The 19392-nt window shown below is 35.3% G+C and overlaps 1 non-coding gene across 1 annotated transcript; it reads right to left on the bottom strand.

Moving 5' to 3' along the window:
* Positions 1-1225: 1225 nt before the first annotated feature.
* TRNAS-AGA (transfer RNA serine (anticodon AGA)) lies at positions 1226-1307 on the bottom strand. Its single transcript has one exon. It is a non-coding gene; the product is annotated as a tRNA-Ser (tRNA).
* Positions 1308-19392: the final 18085 nt, after the last annotated feature.

Genomic DNA, 19392 nt, shown 5'->3' with positions numbered 1-19392 from the left:
CACTTAATCCTTGCCGTCTTTGCTAGAAGGTTTGCTATTTGTATGCTTTTTTTTCGGCAACATATGAGATGTGCTTGTTGAAGGTAAATTTTTCATCTATTGTTACTCCTAGGTATTTTAGTTCACTGGTTTTAGTTCTAGAACGTCTCCATTTAGGAAGCCTGTTAGGTTGTTTTGATTTTTTACGTGAGATGTGGAGCACTTTAGACTTGGTGCTATTGAAAGTAACTCTCTTCTCGCGTGCCCGCTCTGCGATTATAAAGAGTTCTTCGTTGGCTGTTTTACTTCTAACTGTAAATGCTATGACTTTTGTTTCAGTAGTGAAAGGAAGTCTTAAAAGCGAGTCGTACTGGATGTTGCAGAAGCCTGGTCCACAGCAGGAGCCTTGCGGGCAGCCTCGTTTGACTTCTTTCGTTAAGGCTTTTAATGTCATGTTTTAATGACTTCTTTGGTTTTTAATGTCATGGTTGCTCTTCTTTCTGTAAAACATTTTTTTTTTTGTAAGATTGAGTAAGTTTTTTGGACATTTTAAATCTCTTAATTGATTGATTATGGTTGGCCACCACGCAGCATCGAAGGCTCCTTATACATCGAATTTTGTGTGTGTGTGTGTGTGTGTGTGTGTGTGTGTGTGTGTGTGTGTGTGTGTGTGTGTGTGTGTGTGTGTGTGTGTGTGTGTGTGTGTGTGTGTGTGTGTGTGTGTGTGTGTGTGTGTGTGTGTGTGTGTGTGTGTGTGTGTGTGTGTGTGTGTGTGTGTCGTATAAATCAATGGCATATTAGTGCTGCATTGCACAACAGGACGTTCAGGACTCTTTTTTTTTCTTTTGTAACATTATGGTCATCTGTCACTTCTTAGATTTTGACGAATTTTGCAGATTCCTTATTAAATGATACCCTCAATTTCCGTTGTAATGAAAACTGTTATGCCGACTATGAAACAGTTTATTTAATGAGTTACAGTGCTATGATCAATGTCCTTCTACCTTTCTGCTGGCATTTGGCCTAGAGTGAAATATGCATGTGTGCAAAATAACTTGAATGGCTGAAATTGTAAATTTTATGTCATTTTATCTGTTTATTTTCGTATTATTTTTTAAATAGAAACTATGTTTTATATATCAATCCCAAGGACTAGAAGTTGCAAAACATTGTAGCATATCAGTGCCATGTATGAGCAAACTTATTACAATTTAAAAATAGCATATTAAAAAAGAATTAATAAGAACGCAGTCGACAGGATTCGAACCTGTGCGGGGAAACCCCAACGAATTTCTAATCCGTCGCCTTAACCACTCGGCCACGACTGCCTGGTGGAAAACTTTTGTTCCAATGAACAAAAGACTTATAGCAGGCTTGCTCTATAGAGTCTAGATGAAAACTTAACTCTCGCATAGAAATTCAGTTACATAAGAGAATCGAGCAACCATTTTTGTCTTCGATGTTTTCAAAATGAAATGAAAAGGTACCATTTAAAACATTAAAGAAATGTCTGATTGATTAGACACTTTGTAAATGACGGCTCTTCGGTCTATCCGTCTGTTTATTTTAGTTGTTTGTATATAGCTCGCGTACTTTTTAGTACATCGACCCAGAGGCGTAGCTAGGAGGGGGGGGGAGGTCCACCCCGGGCGGCACTTTGAACCTTTTTGAACTTTGCAGTTAATTCTAAAATACAGTCTCGAGGACTCATTTCCAAAAATTGTAATACTGCAGCGAATTTTCCTCACAATTGCTGTAAGTGTTGCAGTTGTGAGAGGAGTTTTTCTAAATAAAATTGATTAAGAATTACCTACATTACTATGAAACAGACTTTGCCAATATCATCAACGATTTTGCTAACAGAAAAGCAAGTAAAATAACATTTTAGAATGCTGACATTAAAGTTTTACTTCAAAAATAAACATAGTGTTTTAATTCATTTCCCTATACGTCGTTTTGACTTTTTGTAGTATTTTTGGTGTGTGTTGAGAGCGGCGGCAAACTCAGGGATCGCCCCGTGCGACAAATCTCTGGCTACACCACTCCATCGATCGGAATCTATATCTACCGAAGCTATATTTATGCATCGAGAATTTTAAATGATAGCAGCCTATATTATATTATTTTTTTATTTTTTACTTTTTGTGGTGCTTTTTTACGCTAAACTTAAGCATACAAGTGCTGATATTGAAAGTAAGTTTAAGTTGCCTTTAAAAAAAAAATGTGGACGCTCAACACTTACTCGCCGCTCCAATGGAATTCTAAAAAGAAAGGCTGAAGTGGCTTGAAAAAAGTATCAAGTTTGGTCTTTAGATAATCAGTTTCTCTGATTATGTAATCCTTAGCCCATACTGGAAGAGGGGGGGGGGGGGGTAAAGTACCTTGGACACTCTTTCTCTGTTTTCGTCTGTCAGTTGCGTAATTTCTCCGAACGAGTTGTCCGTTTTGCAGGAAGGAAGCTTCAACTTAAGTCGTGTTAACTCAATCCTGTTTAAAAAAAAAAACAATAATAAATAAATAAAAATATAGCATATTTCTCTCTCTCTCTCTCTCTCTCTCTCTCGTATACCAAAGAGATTTCCCAGGATTTTCTGAATATGAAATTTGAGAATGAACTAAATACTGACTATTAATACAACAATGAGTCATCGGATCCATTTACGTGTACATTCTAAAAACATTTAACGTTTAAGAGATGTTGGTACCTTTGTCCTTGCCTACATTAGTTCACACGAGTGATTTGCTTAGTTTGGTTTAAACCTAACCTAACCTATGCCTAGGAGATCAGCATATTATGCCTGATTTTGTGTCTTTCTTGTTTCTCGACTCGTATAGCTTTCCAAAAAAAATTCCTATGTTAAGTAAGCAATGATGTTATATGTGTGCAGCCATTTGATAAGTCAAGATCTCAACCAAACACCATTGAACTGAAACTTCGTGGATAACAAAGAAAAGCAGGATATTAATTTTGTTTCAGTCAGTGAGAATGGCGAAGCATGTTCCGAGGAATTTCTTTCGAGTAGAACAAATGGAACTTTTTTTTTCTAACAGCTAGCTTTTAGAGGGAGGAGGGAACTGAATTTAGCTTGCATTTTATCGATGCAAATATGATGAAAGTTATTCAAGAAATTTGGACTTTCAGTTGCCGAAAATAAAAATATCCTCCTTAAAATAATAAAAAATAAAACAAAACAAGCGTGTTGCATTGATTGATAAAGAAATTTAAAAAGATTTATTCGCTTCTCCCTAAAATAATAAATTGAATGTACTCTTCTTTCAAATGCTTCCAAAAAAAGTTTCATTACAAAATTGAAGTGAATTTTATTGACATTGACAGATGTCAATAAAATATATATATACAGTATATATATTCGATAAACTTTACTGATAACTTCAAAATTCTGTAAGCAAAAAAACAAAAGTTTGTAAAAGATAATTCGCAGCCTCGGACAGAATTCGAACCTGTGTGGGTAGATCCCAACGGATTTTTAATCCCTCACCTTAACCACTCGGCCAATGTTTTATTAATCCAAAGCTTCTATATACATTCAGAATAAATAAATATATATATATATATACCTTATGTACATAGCATGCTTTTCGAAGGAAACGTTTTACATTGATATTTCATTTTCATGTACAACACTATAACATGCACAGAGGATATTTCCGCCTAAAGTCCTGTACGATACTTTGAGCAATCGTTTCTCTTTATACAGCATAAGTTACATATTGATTTGATACAATGCTATTACTTATCTTTAGAAATAAGTTGCTATTTACATATATATATATTCGATTTTTTTTCCATATACAATTGTTTTATATTGGTATTTCATTTTCATGTACAACATTATGACAAGCTCAGAGTCTATTTCCACCTAAAGTCCTTTTCATTTCTTTGAGCAGTCATTTTTTTGTCATATAGCATAAATTACATATTGATTTGATACAATGCTATTATCTTATCTTAAGAAATAAGTTGCTATCTACATACATACGATGTTCGCTTCCTTATACAATTTTTTCGTTGATATTTAATATTCATGTACAACATTATGACATGCTCAGAGTCTATTTCCACCTAAAGTCCTTTTCATTTCTTTGAGCAGTAATTTTTTCTTCACATAGCATAAGTTACATATTGATTTGATACAATGCTATTATCTTATCTAAGGAAATAAATTGCTATTTACTTACATATGATGTTTGTTTCTATATACAATGGTTTTACATTGATATTTTGTTTTCATATACAACACTATAACATGCTCAGTGTCTATTACAACCTAGACTACTTCACTATTCTTTGGATTAGTTACTTTACATATAATTTCTTTAAAATTTGTTTTTGCAGTACATCATTACATGGTTTATTCCGCCATTATTATCTCTTTTGATTGTAACTCTGTATATACATATGCAGTGTTGCTTTAACATAAAAGAGAGGGTTACATTTTGGCAGAGAGTTGAGATTACCCAGCGGATCAGTAGCGTGTCGTCACATTCTTCCACTATATAGACTGTCATTGACATTTTTGATACATAAAACTAAACTACAACCTCTATATTTGACCAATATTATGCACAAAAATACAACTAATTATAGCATAAAGCAATCAATGTACAATTAGTTATACAGCTTAATGAAAAAGTGTATAATATGTTTTTCATTCGCTTAAATATGTCTATTTTATCCTTTCGCGTTCTACAAAAAGTAGTGTATGGGTTTGTTTATGCATTTATTTATGGTGAGTCCTTTATTTCTATGATTTGCAATTGTTCTTCGAATTCTGAGATGAGACCTATTTTCCGCCATTGGTGTTTTGTTATTTTGTTTCTGTTTATGGTATCGGTGATTGTTTCTTTTAATATGTTTATTTTCCCGAGTATGTCTGGTCCTATTTCTCTTCCGTAGATTTTGTCGCATCTATATGTCCAAATCGAGTACATTGTTGTTATGATGATGATTGCTTTAGTTGTGTTAATGTTACCTTCGTTTAACCAGTATAATGTGTGTTCTGTGAAGGGTTCTTTGTGTTTTATGAATGTTTGAACCGTGTTCCATATTTGGGAGGTGTGAGGGCAGTACATCATTAAGTGGTAAAGTGTTTCTGGTTGCGGGCAAAAATGACATCTGGCGGTGCCTTGAAGTGGGATCCCTTTCGCTGGGCACCATATTTTGGTGGGCAAACAAGCGTGGTGTACTTTGTAGTAAAAGGTTTTTAATTTGGGGTTTATGGGCAGATTGAAAGCTTTGTTTAGTGCGTTTGATAGTCTTAATGTCCCTCTTTCAATCTCCCGGTGTTGAAGTGGTGGTATAACTGTGCGCGTGAGTTTGATGTGTGCTGCTTTAGGTCTCATCTTCAAGAATTCGTTTATTCCTATGTATTTATTGATAAAGTTGTAGTCTTTCGCAATCTCGTGGAACATTCTTGGTGTTTTGCCACTCGCATGCGGAAGGGAACATATTACTTTGTCGGGCGTTATCTTCTGCATATAATATATTATATATGCGCTCCACGCTTTTTCCTCTGTGTAAGCTCTCTCTATGATTTTTGCTCTCGCACTCAGAGTTTTTAAGTGTACGTTTATTAAGCCGAGTCCTCCCACCTCAATGTCATGGAATATTGTGGATCTTTTGATAGGTTCGTATTTGGAACCCCCAGATGAATTTTGCGCACTCTCTGTGTATTCTGTCTACTTCTTGACCGTTGTAGTTAGTATTGTTCATGAGGTACCATATCTTAGACAATAAGTATTGATTTCATATTTTAGCTTTACTTGTTAGTGATAGTTGTCTGTGTCTCATCTGTGTAATTTTCTTGGTTATTTTTGTATGTGCAAGCTCCCATTGTGTGTTGTGTTGGATTTGTTCCCCTATGACGATCCCCAGAAGTGGTAGGTGTTTGTTTATTTTTATGTCGTTCGGCATGGTAGGCCTTTTTACCCACCTGCCGAACGAACATCGCATGGCACTTGTGCAGGTTTACTTTGAGTGCTGACGCTTTTTAAAATTTTTTAAGTATGTTGTATGCGAGTGTGACGGACTCGGCTGTAGTTACAGTTAACGTTACATCGTCGGCATATGTGAGCACTTTTGTTTTTCCTTCGGATGTTTTGATATTTCTCGTATCACCGGCTCTAAGGCGAGAGCAAAGAGGATCATAGAGAGGCTGTCTCCCTGTCTGACCGAGCATTTAATTTTGACCGATGCAGACAGTTTCTTGTTTATGATTAGGCGCGACTCTGCTGTGTCTTTCTTTTTTGGTATTAGTGCTATGTAGCGGAGGTTGAAATGTTCTTGGGTGCTCTCCGAATTGTGTATTTCGGATAGCATTTTCACAAATAGTGTCTCAAACAGGGGGTAGTACGCTTTGTAAACCTCCGCGGTGAGGCAGTCGGGTCTTGGGGATTTGTGTAGTGATAGAGATTTTATAATTTTCTTGCATTCGGTTGGTGTGAATGGTGAGTCAATGTCTTCTGCTTCCTTGTCTGTGAGTGTTGGTAGTGGTGTCAAGAAGTTTTGTGTTTCTGTTTCGTCATTTTCTTTTTCATAGAACGTATTCGTGTACTGTGAGTGGAAGAATCGGAGGAGATTTGCATCGCCCTCGATTTCTGTCCCCTCGTGTTTTATTTTATTAAAAGTCGCTTTCTGTTTTTTTTTTTTTTGTTGTTGTTGTTCAAAGAGCCACGCAGTTTTGCTCCTTCCTTCATCTTGTTCCATTGTTTTGATTTTAGCCCGAACCCCAGGCCCCTTCAGCCTCTTTTATTTCAATTTGTGTTAGTTTTGCTTTGAGTGCGTTGATGGTTATTTTATTTTCTGGGAGTGTTCTGTCTGTGTTGTACTTCTGCATTAATTCTTTAATTATGTTTAGTTTTTCTTTGTTTGTGTTGTATTTTTGGTGTTTCCCTATTTTGATGGGGGCTTTTTTTACTTGTATTTTAAACTTGTTTCATGCCTTCATTGCGTTTGTTATTTTTTTATATTGTCTAGTATTTGTTTAATTTCTGCCTTAACCACTCGGCCACGACTGCCTCTTGCTTAGAATAGTTACTGTTCTCTCTGATATTCTGGCTGAAACTTTTATATTTGATTTTCTTTTAAATATTTATATTTTTGATTATAAAGTTTTTTAGTCATCTGTGAAAAACATTAGAATTATAATCTAGTGTAGAAGAAATGTATTTTTTCTTCTACACTAGATTATCATTTGAAAAGAGGTTTATGTGTTTGAGATAAATAGATAGATAGATAGATAGATAGAGAGAGAGAGAGAGAGAGAGAGAGAGAGAAAGAGAGAGAGAGAGAGAGAGAGAGAGATTCTGAAAGCAGTGATTCTTAATTGATGTACTGCATCACATATACCTAAGATGTATCGGAGATCTTAAGAGATGCCGTGTGGTGTGAAAAACTCTGTTTTAAAAAATAAATAAATAAATAGAAATGTAAATGTCTATATTTGAAATGCGTAGTTTTAAACAATAAAACGACAATGATAGCTGTTTTCTTTTTCTCCTTCAGTTCTTGTTTAGGCTTCATCGCTCAATTTAAAAAAATAATAAAATAATTTAATGTGCTTAAAATATTCATTTATGTAGTTAAAATTGGAATACCTAAGACCCTTCAGCTTACTTTTGATATTTTTTTTCGTTGTCCTTTACTACTTCGACTGCATCTAGATGCTACTGTTGTCTTCATGGTTGCTTTCGCAAAATAAAGTGAAAGAAAGATTAGAAAAAATCCACATGTAAATAAAGCTAGACAACATAAGTATACAATAAAATTACCGATAAAAATAAGGGGAAAAAAAACTGTCTTCTGGATATATGTATCAACAGACCTATTTCATGTGATTTCAAATTTGATCGTAATTTACTTGACAATCAGATATCAAATGGCAAAAGCTGTATAATTCGAGAAACGACTTTTTTAAATCCATATATATAGATTGGCAGAAAATATGTATCCGCCAAAATAACCGACTCACCAAAATTTTACTATTTGCACTCTCATGAACCAAAATATTATGACCACTTACTAAGGAGCGTGTTGTGCCCCCTTTGTCCGAAATACCTGCTGGCACCAATCTTAGCATTGACTCCTCTAAAATAAGGAATGTGTCCTGAGGTATTCTGGGTTAACTAAACAGAATAACTTCCGGAGACGTCATTCTGTCTCCGGACGTTTTTCTGTCAACGGATACGCGTTCTACGTGATCACAAAAATCTTTAACGTGATTCATATCACGAGAATTGGAACGACCAGGGGAATACACAGAATTCTTGGATATGCTCTTCGAACTATGCTTGCACAATGCGAGCCTTTTGACAAGGGAGCGTTGGCTTGCTGGGTGAGACCAGATCCATCGGGACACGTTGTCATCATTCAGGCAATACCTGGTCCGAAACAATCCCCGGGTAGTCTGGTTGACTAGAAAGAGGCTAGGTGTTTTCTTATGAATTTGGGTTTATGAGTGTATTTCACCAGAAGAAGGAGTAAAACTTCCAAGCACTTTGACATTCGACCATGACTGGAAAAACTGATCTGCGAAAAACATTTTACACCATTTTGTTTGCGGTACAACATTCTTCTTCTTCCACGCGTTATTCCCGCTTCCTATGCAGGGTCCGCGTGTTACTTTAGATGCGACTTCTTGTTAGTACTACTCCCAACCGACCCGTCGCCTGGTCTGCCGCTGGGGGGATATATTTTTGACTGTAGAGGCGTATGTTCACGGGGCCGGTTTGCGGGATGAAAAACGCCAGATAATCTGGCGGAAAAAAACCCTACTGACCGCGCCCAAGACCGGCTAACTTGGCTATGCCTGAGGAAGATCCTCAAATTCCTCACGTCTACAACGGGAATCGAACCTGGGACACTCCTTCCCCAGGCATATGGTTGCGAAGCGCAAAGCCACTAGGCTAACCGCGCGGTTGTTTGCGGTACAACACTATCTGTTGCTTATTACTTAAATTATTACTGATATACACACGAGATGCTATTACAATTTATATACTTATTTTTTTTTACAATGAGAGTAAGCTATGATATATGAAATTACATCCACTTAAAAAAGTATGCAGTTAGCGTAATTTTAAGTAGAATCGTTTCCAGTGGCACGCACTAACTTATCAAGTGGATATCTTTGGGAATCAAATAGCGAAGGTAACATATAGCACTTATAACACATCGGCTGTCTAAAAGAACTGCCGAGGTACTTATGATCATATTAGATTGCTATGTGTGAATCTCCTTCTTTACATTTGCTTCATTAAAATACATGACTCGTTCGAAAGATATTTCAGATTATTGTTATTATTATTAGTCACAAAAAAAACAAGAATTTTAACTATAAACAAAGACTCCTGAGCTACATCCGCTCTTTGCCTTGTATTTAATACTCCATAACTCATTCTTTTGTTGTTGTTGTTTTTTTAATTTTTACGAAATATCCAATAAACAAAGAATAATTTTTGCGGAAAAAAAAAAAGTCGTGCAAGTATTGCAGTAATGTCTTCCGCTTCTACGATCAAGTTTCTCATTTTATATTTCCATAAAACCATAAAAATCCACGCGATGCACCTAATTCATTTTCTAGTCATCTATAAAGAATGAAAATGTCTTTGCTATCAAGTACATGAAAGAAGAAAGTAAAACTCATGTCATCGATAAGAATATATTTTCTGTTTCGCTACACAATCTATATAGGAACCGTATTTTATTTCAGAATATTAAGCGGTATACTCATTAACTCCTAACAACTTTCGGCGACCATAAAGCTAAAAGAGACTGTTTTTCCTCAGAAAAATCTCGCAGCTTCCTTTTATTCGCTCTTGCAAACAGGTCCGCATAAAAATGGATGTATCTTACCACCTCGTCAATTTTACTCTCTCTCTCTCTCTCTCTCTCTCTCTCTCTCTGTCTTTCTTTCTTTCTTTCTCTCTCTTAATTTTGCTATCTCCACCAGGGACTCCGACGTTCCTTCACGCCAGAAAGATCTTAAAAATTCTCAACAATACTGGCGTTCACGCTAGAGATGCACTCAAGACTGCTTATAAGATATTCTGGATATGGAGTTAACGAAAACAAGAAACATTAGCATGTGATATTCCCATCTGACAGAGAAAAATATTCGATGCCTTAAATCAACATCTACGATCTTTCGTGTGCAACCGTTGTAAATTCATCCAAGAGAGAGAAGAAAGAGGCAGCGAGAAAGAGAGAGAGAGAGAGAGTCGGTTTTTCAATTTTTCTTCGTCTCACATCATTCATTGCAAGGGACATTCTTTCAGACGGCTTTTCGCTCGTATTCTCTTTTAAATTGCCTGCGGCTATATAAATGACCGCGCGCCGTGTGCACATCCAGTACAGCTAGGCCTCGTTCATGCGGCGTACATTAACAGTAGGTCCCCAAGGTTGGTCGCACAAAGCGTTCCCTTTCGTGCTCCTCCTGATCCGAGCAAATAAATGTATTCCAGTCTCGATTTCCTCGGTTCGTGTGCGGAGGGAGGGAGGAGGAAGAGGCGAAGGGGAAAGAGGGGAGGGATGCAGTTAGGGAAAGGAAGCTGAACAGCTAAGGAACTGCCGTGAGGTAGGCAGTTGCTGCAGCAGGCAGCGGAAACCCGTCGTCATCTTTATGCATGCAGATTGGTTCCTGTGTAAATAGAAGTTTAATTTGCTTGGGTGACGAAAATTGCTCTTTGTTGACAGATAGAATGGCACCCGCGGCAAAACTATGCATTGTGGAGAAAGTCATGCGCTTTGCATGATTTCGATATAATGAGACCTTTATGAGTGAGCAGACGGTAGCTTGCGTTTCGAGTTTAAATCGTCATGGAGACGTGTTTATGTTTCTCAAAGTCACTTCGTTCGTCTTTGCGTAAACATGAGATAGAAACAGCTTTGATCCTATGAGGTCTGTAGAAAACAAGAAAAGTGTCGTTTCTATCCCAAACAATTTCCTATACTTAGCAAAAGGTTAAGGTAATGAATAATTAAAGAAAACGACGTTTCGACTTTGATTGCGGACTTCGTCAGGTTTCCATAATCTCATTGAAAATGTTTGTTACAAAGTAATGAAATTTATTTAGTCTTAAAAACAATTAACAATGAGTGATAGTAATAACAATGATTTTGTATTATAAAGCCATTCTACAATTTAATAAACAATAAAGCGAATTGAAACATATGGTAAGTAAATGATGCCTCCGTTTGGTGCACTTTTAGTTAGTGCTTCCTAGAAAACAAGGCGGAATCCATAAGTATTTCATTGGAAAATTATGATAGGCATGAGTATTGTAGTGTTATTTATAGTTATGAAATTAAAACACAAAACATGAATGCGGTAATACTGAACACAATAGAAAATCGTAACTTTTTAAAAGAGTGAGGTGTAGGCATTAATACAAACTATAAATGCTGAACAGATAAACACAAATGCCTGCACCCCGATGCAGGAAACGTATACAACTTTTGCAACAAATTCATACTGTTGTAATAAACGTTCTAAAAGTCGAACAAACAAAAGTTGAACAAAAGATGAGTTTGGTTTTAGCAGAATTGTAATCTTGAAGTGTTCTTTAAGTTTGATCGGTAGTGTCTTCTTTAATGATGTTCCACTGTATGAGAGGAGTCTCCGTAACTCAGTTTGTATAGACCATCCCTTTGGTTAGTAAAAAACCTGGGTTCGAATCTCGTCTATGAGAAGGAATCTTTATCAGGCATTTTCAATCAAATAGTGAGTTAGTCCGTCTCATACGACGGTGATAGTTTTTTTTTTCTCCTCCCTGAAACCAGGCTCATCGTCCCTCAAAACAGGCAAACCGACTCCGTGAACACACATATCCGCAGGCATAAGATGCTAACTGAACATCTCAGGTACTGATCCATAATGGATCTCCACCTATTTTGAGGTAAAGATCCATAATAGTCGACCTCCTGGATAGAGATGACCCTTCACAGGACAGGACTGTTCGACCATTCGAAAAGTGCAATAGATTATGTAATAGCGTATGTTAGAGTGTCGAAACTTAAGAACCTTTATAAGAACCAGCTAGCTCATCTTGTACTCATCTTCTACTGGCAATATTGCACTACTGCGTGCAGCACTACCAGTAGAAAACGCTATAGTTAGATAGTACTCTATAGTACCAGATAGTATCTTAACACCTTAACATATTTTGAAAATCTTATCAACAATTACTTCAACATCTCCAGTTTCCTTGTCGAAACTTCTATGACGCTAGATCACCGAAACAAAGACATTAATTCAATTCTAGTCTCTATCTAGAGGAACTTTTACTAGACTTTTTCTTCACTGATTCGGCAGTTAATATATGATGTCTTTTGATTTCAGCCATTTAATTCCACAGCTCAAAAAAATCATTCATAGCACACACACACACACACACACACACACACACACACACACACACACACACACACACACACACACACACACACACACACACTCGTACATATTATACCATCTAAGATTAAGAATATAACATCTAAGATCAGGAAATGCCGTAATTATTAATTATTTCAACCTTTGATTGGAAAGACATGGATTCAAATCCCCACCCCCAGTAGGCAAAAAAAAAAAAAAAAAACCTTTATAAGGACCAGCTAACTCATATCGTACTCATCTTCCTACTATCAATATTGCACTCCTGAAAACACTATAGTTAGTTATCACCGGTGCGTGTGGATGATTTCTGCACTGCTACCTGCAATAACTAACTAAGCCTGAAATTAAGCATTAGCAGTCTAGTCAATGTAGAAAGAGAAGAGAGAAAGTTGTTCTTGCTAGGCTCCGCATAGGTCACAGTCATCTTACACATTCTTATTTACTGGGTACTGATGACCCTCCAGTATCGGAAAAATGCAACACGCGTCTTACCCTTTGTCATATTCTGGTGGAGTGCTAGCACTTGACACGAGAGAGGAATGAAATTTTTACCTAACTAAGCTATATACACTCGGGAAGATGTTATCAGACTCAGGCAGATTGCATGATGTTTTTAACTTTCTACAAAAAATTAATTTATGCAAACATGTTTAATTGTATTTATAATAAATACTGCATTGCTTAACTTAATTTTTGTACATACATATTATTTTCCTAATTTATCTCTGACTAGTTAATATTATCTTGTGTACTGCTATAAACTACGCTATGGCGCAGTGTGACGTTTGTTGTCCTTGCACTAATAAACCAAAAACCAACCAACCGACTTTGGAATGAAGTTCTATGATTACATTACATTTTGCTATATATGATCGACTTTTTCTAAAAAAAAAAAAAAAAATACACTGTTTAATCTTTCGCGGTTTATTCTGGGAATAAACCGCGAAAGATTAGACAATGTAGGAATTGTCAAAATTATATCTAAAAGCAAGAACTATTAATATGTGGTAGAAGTTCCTTGTTTTGTTTTTCAGTTATAAAAGTTATCACAAAAACGCCGGCAGTGATAAAAGAAGCATGCCTTTGATTTATGCTGGACTACAAATCACTCGAAAATTCTATCATCAGAATAATTTATATGGAATAAGCATAGATCATCGCTAGTTAAGATTACCTTCTCTTTTTTTCTTCTTTTTTTTTTTTTTTTTTTTTGGTTAGCCAGAGTTTCATCGTATAACTGGTATGAATTCCTGAATAATTTTCGCCAAGATGAGGAAGCATAAATACCACGATACGCTGCACTAGATTTGTTTACTCTTCGCTTTAAATCACACACCAACAACTTCTTTAAGATGCTTTTCACATCGCTCGTCTAATCCAATGAATTGGAGTGGATCTCATGCGATCATGTCTTTTGGATCACGTGTTCGCTAATCGATAAGGAAAATTTCTCATCCGAAGCATTTATTTGAGAAATAAAAACAGTAACGGGTTTTCAGGTTAATGCAAGCAGAAACTCCGCACCGCAAAATTTAATTACAAGACAAAATCCCCCGAGGGGAATCACGCGGAGCTAGAAACGCCATTATCAATAAAGTGAGAAAATAAAAGAGAACTAAGTATAAAAACATCATTACATACTTCATGTATTAGCAAGGACTTAGTTCGGAAGGAATACTTGAAGCAGAAATATTAAACATGAAAAAAAAACAGGACTCATGCGAAAAATAAGCAAAAATTAAAAATTGAATAATCCCACCAAAAAAAAAAAAAATTAAAAAAAATTAAATTAAAAAAATTCCAAAAAAATTGATAAATTACTCTAATATGCAACTGCATTGGTCAGATTGGGGGGAGGCTATATTAAGATTGTTCAGAAATGTGACTTTTGTGATCTTATCTGACTTTTGTAATAGAAAATGTAATGAAATTACATTTTCTATTAATAAGTGTAATGAAAACACTCGTAAGTGTAATGAAAACAATCACCTTAAGTAAATAACCGGCGTGAGGGATTTCTATCATTTCTTTTTATGTGACTCTATCAACGAAAGATGTAATTATAATTGCGGTCAAGGTTTTTCTTTATTATTATCATCACCATCATCATAATCTTCTCTTTTCTTGTAGAGTCAAAGGCCTATCAGGGCAAAGTAACCTAGTTTCTTAGAAACCAGTTAACGTTTTTTTTTTCTGGATGAAAAATCCTTCACCTCCCCACGAGATCGGCTAACTCGCCTTCAGTTGTAAATTCTTGATAAAGGTTTTTCACGCCCTAGACGAGATTCGAACTCGGATCTTTCCTACCAAAGGTCGTCATCTATACTGAATGAGGAAGTTCATCTTCATTATCATCATTTTATATATTTTAAATATATATTTCACATAATCTGGAAGTCCTGTTGTAGAAAGTTAAATATGGAACTTTTCAAACCGGGAGGAGTGAGCCTCACATCGGAGATCAAATTTATTTACCACCTGAAGACATTCAAAGTGAATGTTAACCACTCTGACAAGGCCGGAGAATTAAGTATCAAAGTCTAAATTTTTTTCATTGAACAGTTCATCTGATAATTGAATCATAGGTTAATTTTTCATGAAAGACGGAAGAGGGAAGTGAAATTTAAAAAAAAATAACGTTTGAAAATTTCAACCTTTAAAAGAAACTAAAATACGCAAATAAATTATATTCAAATAAATACATAAAATTAATTAAAATAAGAAAAAATTAATAATAGAATATAATAAATATTATCCAAAATCTGTAAGATTCAAAATTCACATGATACACACGACGTACATCTTCCGCTCTTTGAACTTCACAGGATGCTTCCGAATCCTATAAACCTATAAGCCTATCAACTCTATAAGTTTATCGGCGTACTTGTTATCGCTCTTTAATGTAATTTGAGACGAACAACATAAACCATCCATATTTTTTAATCGTTTGAAAACATTTTTACCGTCAATGAGAGAACTAAACAACTTTCAACAAAACCCTGTTTGTTATCACCTGCTATGAAAGAGTCGCGAAATCTGTGCAATCTCCTCCAACTATCCACACAAAATCTCTCTCTCTCTCTCTCTCTCTCTCTCTGTTATTGCAAGGTGTCCGTTGCATAACCCTTTACTACATTTGTGTACCGATTCACATGTCGTATTGTTATTCCAAGACAGGATCCACTTCACTATTAAGGGTCCATTTGTGTAGTCAATGCAATCAACATATCGATTCCAACGTAGTAAGGCTTAACCAGTACAAAGCCAGAGATATATTTCGCGTAATCTGGATGTGCACAGTAATGAAATTTCTTATTTTATGTAAGTTATCACTTTTACAGTACGCTTTTGAGCAACTGTTTCAGGCGATTCCACTAAAAAGATTACTTTGATGCATCACTTGCTTACAGCAGCAGCAATTGAGCTCAGGATAGAAATTCCTTATTATTAATTGTTTTTAGTGTTACTTCACATACGTGTGTGTGTGTGTGTGTGTGTGTGTGTGTGTGTGTGTGTGTGTGTGTGTGTGTGTGTGTGTGTGTGTGTGTGTGTGTGTGTGTGTGTGTGTGTGTGTGTGTGTGTGTGTGTGCGCGTGCGTGTGCGTTCAGCAAATCAGAGTCTTTAACTACAAGACACATTGAAGTTTGACGATAGCAAGCAAAGATTAAAAAAATCACATCTTGAAACTTAGAGACAAATTCTCCTATGAGTTTACCTGACAATAATCTGGGGTTGGCTCGAGATTTCCAGGATCCTGTTTCAGTTGCTAAGGTTTTAACGGTTTTCAGCCAATGTAATAAGTCTTTATTGGTACATTTAATGTATAGTATAATACATTACATTTATTGGGCTATATATATATATATATATAGCCCATTGGACTATATATATAATTGGACTATATAATTGGACTATATATATATATATAGTCCAATTATAAAATATAGAGAATTTCTTTTTTATTTTTATTGTTATTTGTTTTTATGTTCATGGTCTATAATATTAGCACTGAGCTCAGATGCAAATAATACCTTCACATTTGACTTCATGGAACACACACACACACACAAATTTAAAAAAATATGCTCATCGAGAGAGATATGACTCTTCTCTATATGTATATGTAAAGAGTCAGCAAATTTTTAAAATCAAAGTTCAGTGGAAGAAATAGTGTATTAACAATTAATGCATGGGTAAGGGGGGGGGGGCTATACTTGTAATCAGATGCAGAGCAGGAATAATTGATTAGACATAAGCACATTTAGACGCACTTGATCGTAAAACACGAAAATGAATGATAATCCACGTCGTGCTTCTACACAGTGATGTACGAGTATATTGGTTATGGATATCTTGAAAATGTGCAGGACGAGGGCTTTTACAATTCAAGCAAACAGTAGAAGAAGAAGGAGAGAGTGGAGTGACTAAAGTCAAGGTAAGTACAGAGAACAGAGAGCAAAATGTATGATTTTTATTAACCGGGACGCATTGAATTCAAAATTAAAACATACTTAATTATTACAAGATTGGATAATAATTAATTAATTAATTATTGTCCTATTTTATATCGTCATCGACTAATTTTTCTCCAGTAAACTACGCTAATAATCTGAGAATGTTTTAATGCTGGTGGGAAAAAAAATCCACAGAATTCCTTCAATATGTGGCTATTAGAAGAAACAATTATTATGGGAGAATACGATGGTAGATGATAAGAATAAGACCGTAACCATATGTACGTATGTACGCAGATCATAATAAAAAAATAATTAGTATTTTTGTTGCCTTGTGGTTATTTTTCTGGTTCTATAATGGTAATCAATATAATAATTCTTTAGTGACTATAATTTATATCGAAAATGTAATGAGTACAGTGTATATATACATAATGTAAACCAGCAGAAAGAGGACTGTTAATGATTCGATTCTAGTTCCTCCTACCAAGAATTTTTTTTTTTTTCCCCACTAGGCTATTATTTCAGCCGCTTCCGGAAGTTAGTTGACCTTTAATGCAGTTTTCTATGAAATCTGGTTTTTAATCGCGTAACTCAAAAAAATCGACTGTGTTGAGTTAATACGGTTTTTTTTTTTTTTTTTTTTTTCCCTAAATCCTAACTTAATAGCATTAACAGTTAGGGTTTAGTAACACCAGATCGGTAACTATGAACTCAACTATCGGTGACGACTAAGAATAGAGAACGACAGTCTAACGATTTCCAAAAGTTAATCAGGGAGAAAAGGGTTCCCTTTTTCTTTCTTTGCAGAATAAAAGACGACAGAAGATTTATTTTTATCAATTTAATAACAATAATAATAATAATAACTTGCCTGTCAACAACATTGAAGTTATTCGTTGGACTTCTATCAGATTCCATTAGTTGACATTTAACCGGACATCAGCTTCTGTCTATTGAATAAAAGGGTTGTTGCAGAACTTCAAAGAAAGAAAAGGCCAATTGATAATCAACAGAAAGATTTTGAAAATTTCAAAAATACGAAAATCCAACTTTATATATATATATATATATCGTGGGTTAATTATAAATAAAATATTTGACTCCTTGGAGTTAGTTCTTTGGACACTTGGATACAGCAGGAATCAAATATTTTCAATCGAGGGTGAAGGGGAATATCAAGAGAGGAATTTTCTTTATGGTCATTCAGCATCATCTTTGACATTAATTCTAAAGAAAACTGGCCTGAGATATGAAATGTTAAAACAAGAAGCAAAAATATCACGTTTGTTGAACATGGACGATCTTGAACTGTTTGGAAAATCATCCAGAGAAATTTATTCACCACTTAGTACAGTTCCAAATCTTTAGGGAAGACAGTTGTATGGAAATAACTGTCTTCGTTAGATTTGGAACTGTACTGGGTAGTGGGAGAAATGCCGTAATAGCAATTAATGCATGGGGTAAGTCATCTCTGTAATCGGATACACCGCAGACATAACTGACTGATCACAATCATATTTAAACGGATTGGATAAATATACAACACAGTCTATGACAAGACGCGAAAGATAGCAAAGGAATCAGATTTCCAGATGAAAGTAAAATAAAACCTTGTTCCAAGACGAATCCTATTAACACCAAGAAATCCTTGAAACCGGCGACATTTTATGTGATGAAGTCAAAAAGAATATTGACATTGAATATCTGAAAAGAGTCAGCAAATTTTTAAAATCAAAGTTCAGTGGAAGAAATAGTGTATTAACAATTAATGCATGGGTAAGGGGGGGGGGCTATACTTGTAATCAGATGCAGAGCAGGAATAATTGATTAGACATAAGCAGATTTAGACGCACTTGATCGTAAAACACGAAAATGAATGATAATCCACGTCGTGCTTCTACACAGTGATATACGAGTATATTGGTTATGGATATCTTGAAAATGTGCAGGACGAGGGCTTTTACAATTCAAGCAAACAGTAGAAGAAGAAGGAGAGAGTGGAGTGACTAAAGTCAAGGTAAGTACAGAGAACAGAGAACAAAATGTATGATTTTTATTAACCGGGACGCATTGAATTCAAAATTAAAACATACTTAATTATTACAAGATTGGATAATAATTAATTAATTAATTATTGTCCTATTTTATATCGTCATCGACCAATTTTTCTCCAGTAAACTACGCTAATAACCTGAAAATGTTTTAATGCTGGTAGGAAAAAAAATCCACAGAATTCCTTCAATATGTGGCTATTAGAAGAAACAATTATTATGGGAGAATACGATGGTAGATGATAAGAATAAGACCGTAACCATAGACAGTAGTATTTAATTAATTGTTCATCAAGTATTTCGCCTTACTTCGTGCAAAGCTTTTACGTTTAGAATTTACACATTTTAAACTCTGTGACACTGTCCTTATTGCTGACCTATTATTTATAATAACTAATCACTTTACAATAATAACGGTTTAGACATAATATTTTAATGTGAATTCCACTCATGGAAGACTGGAAATCTTTCGTTAATATACATAGAACAAGG

This window comes from Typopeltis vanoorti, chromosome 3 (genome assembly GCF_054136105.1).
Source record: "Typopeltis vanoorti isolate ZY-2024b chromosome 3, IOZ_Tvanoo_1.0, whole genome shotgun sequence".
In the NCBI taxonomy this organism is placed as follows: Eukaryota; Metazoa; Arthropoda; class Arachnida; order Uropygi; family Thelyphonidae; genus Typopeltis; species Typopeltis vanoorti.
Note: the sequence above shows the minus strand (reverse complement) of the source record. Positions and strands in the feature narration are given on the sequence as shown.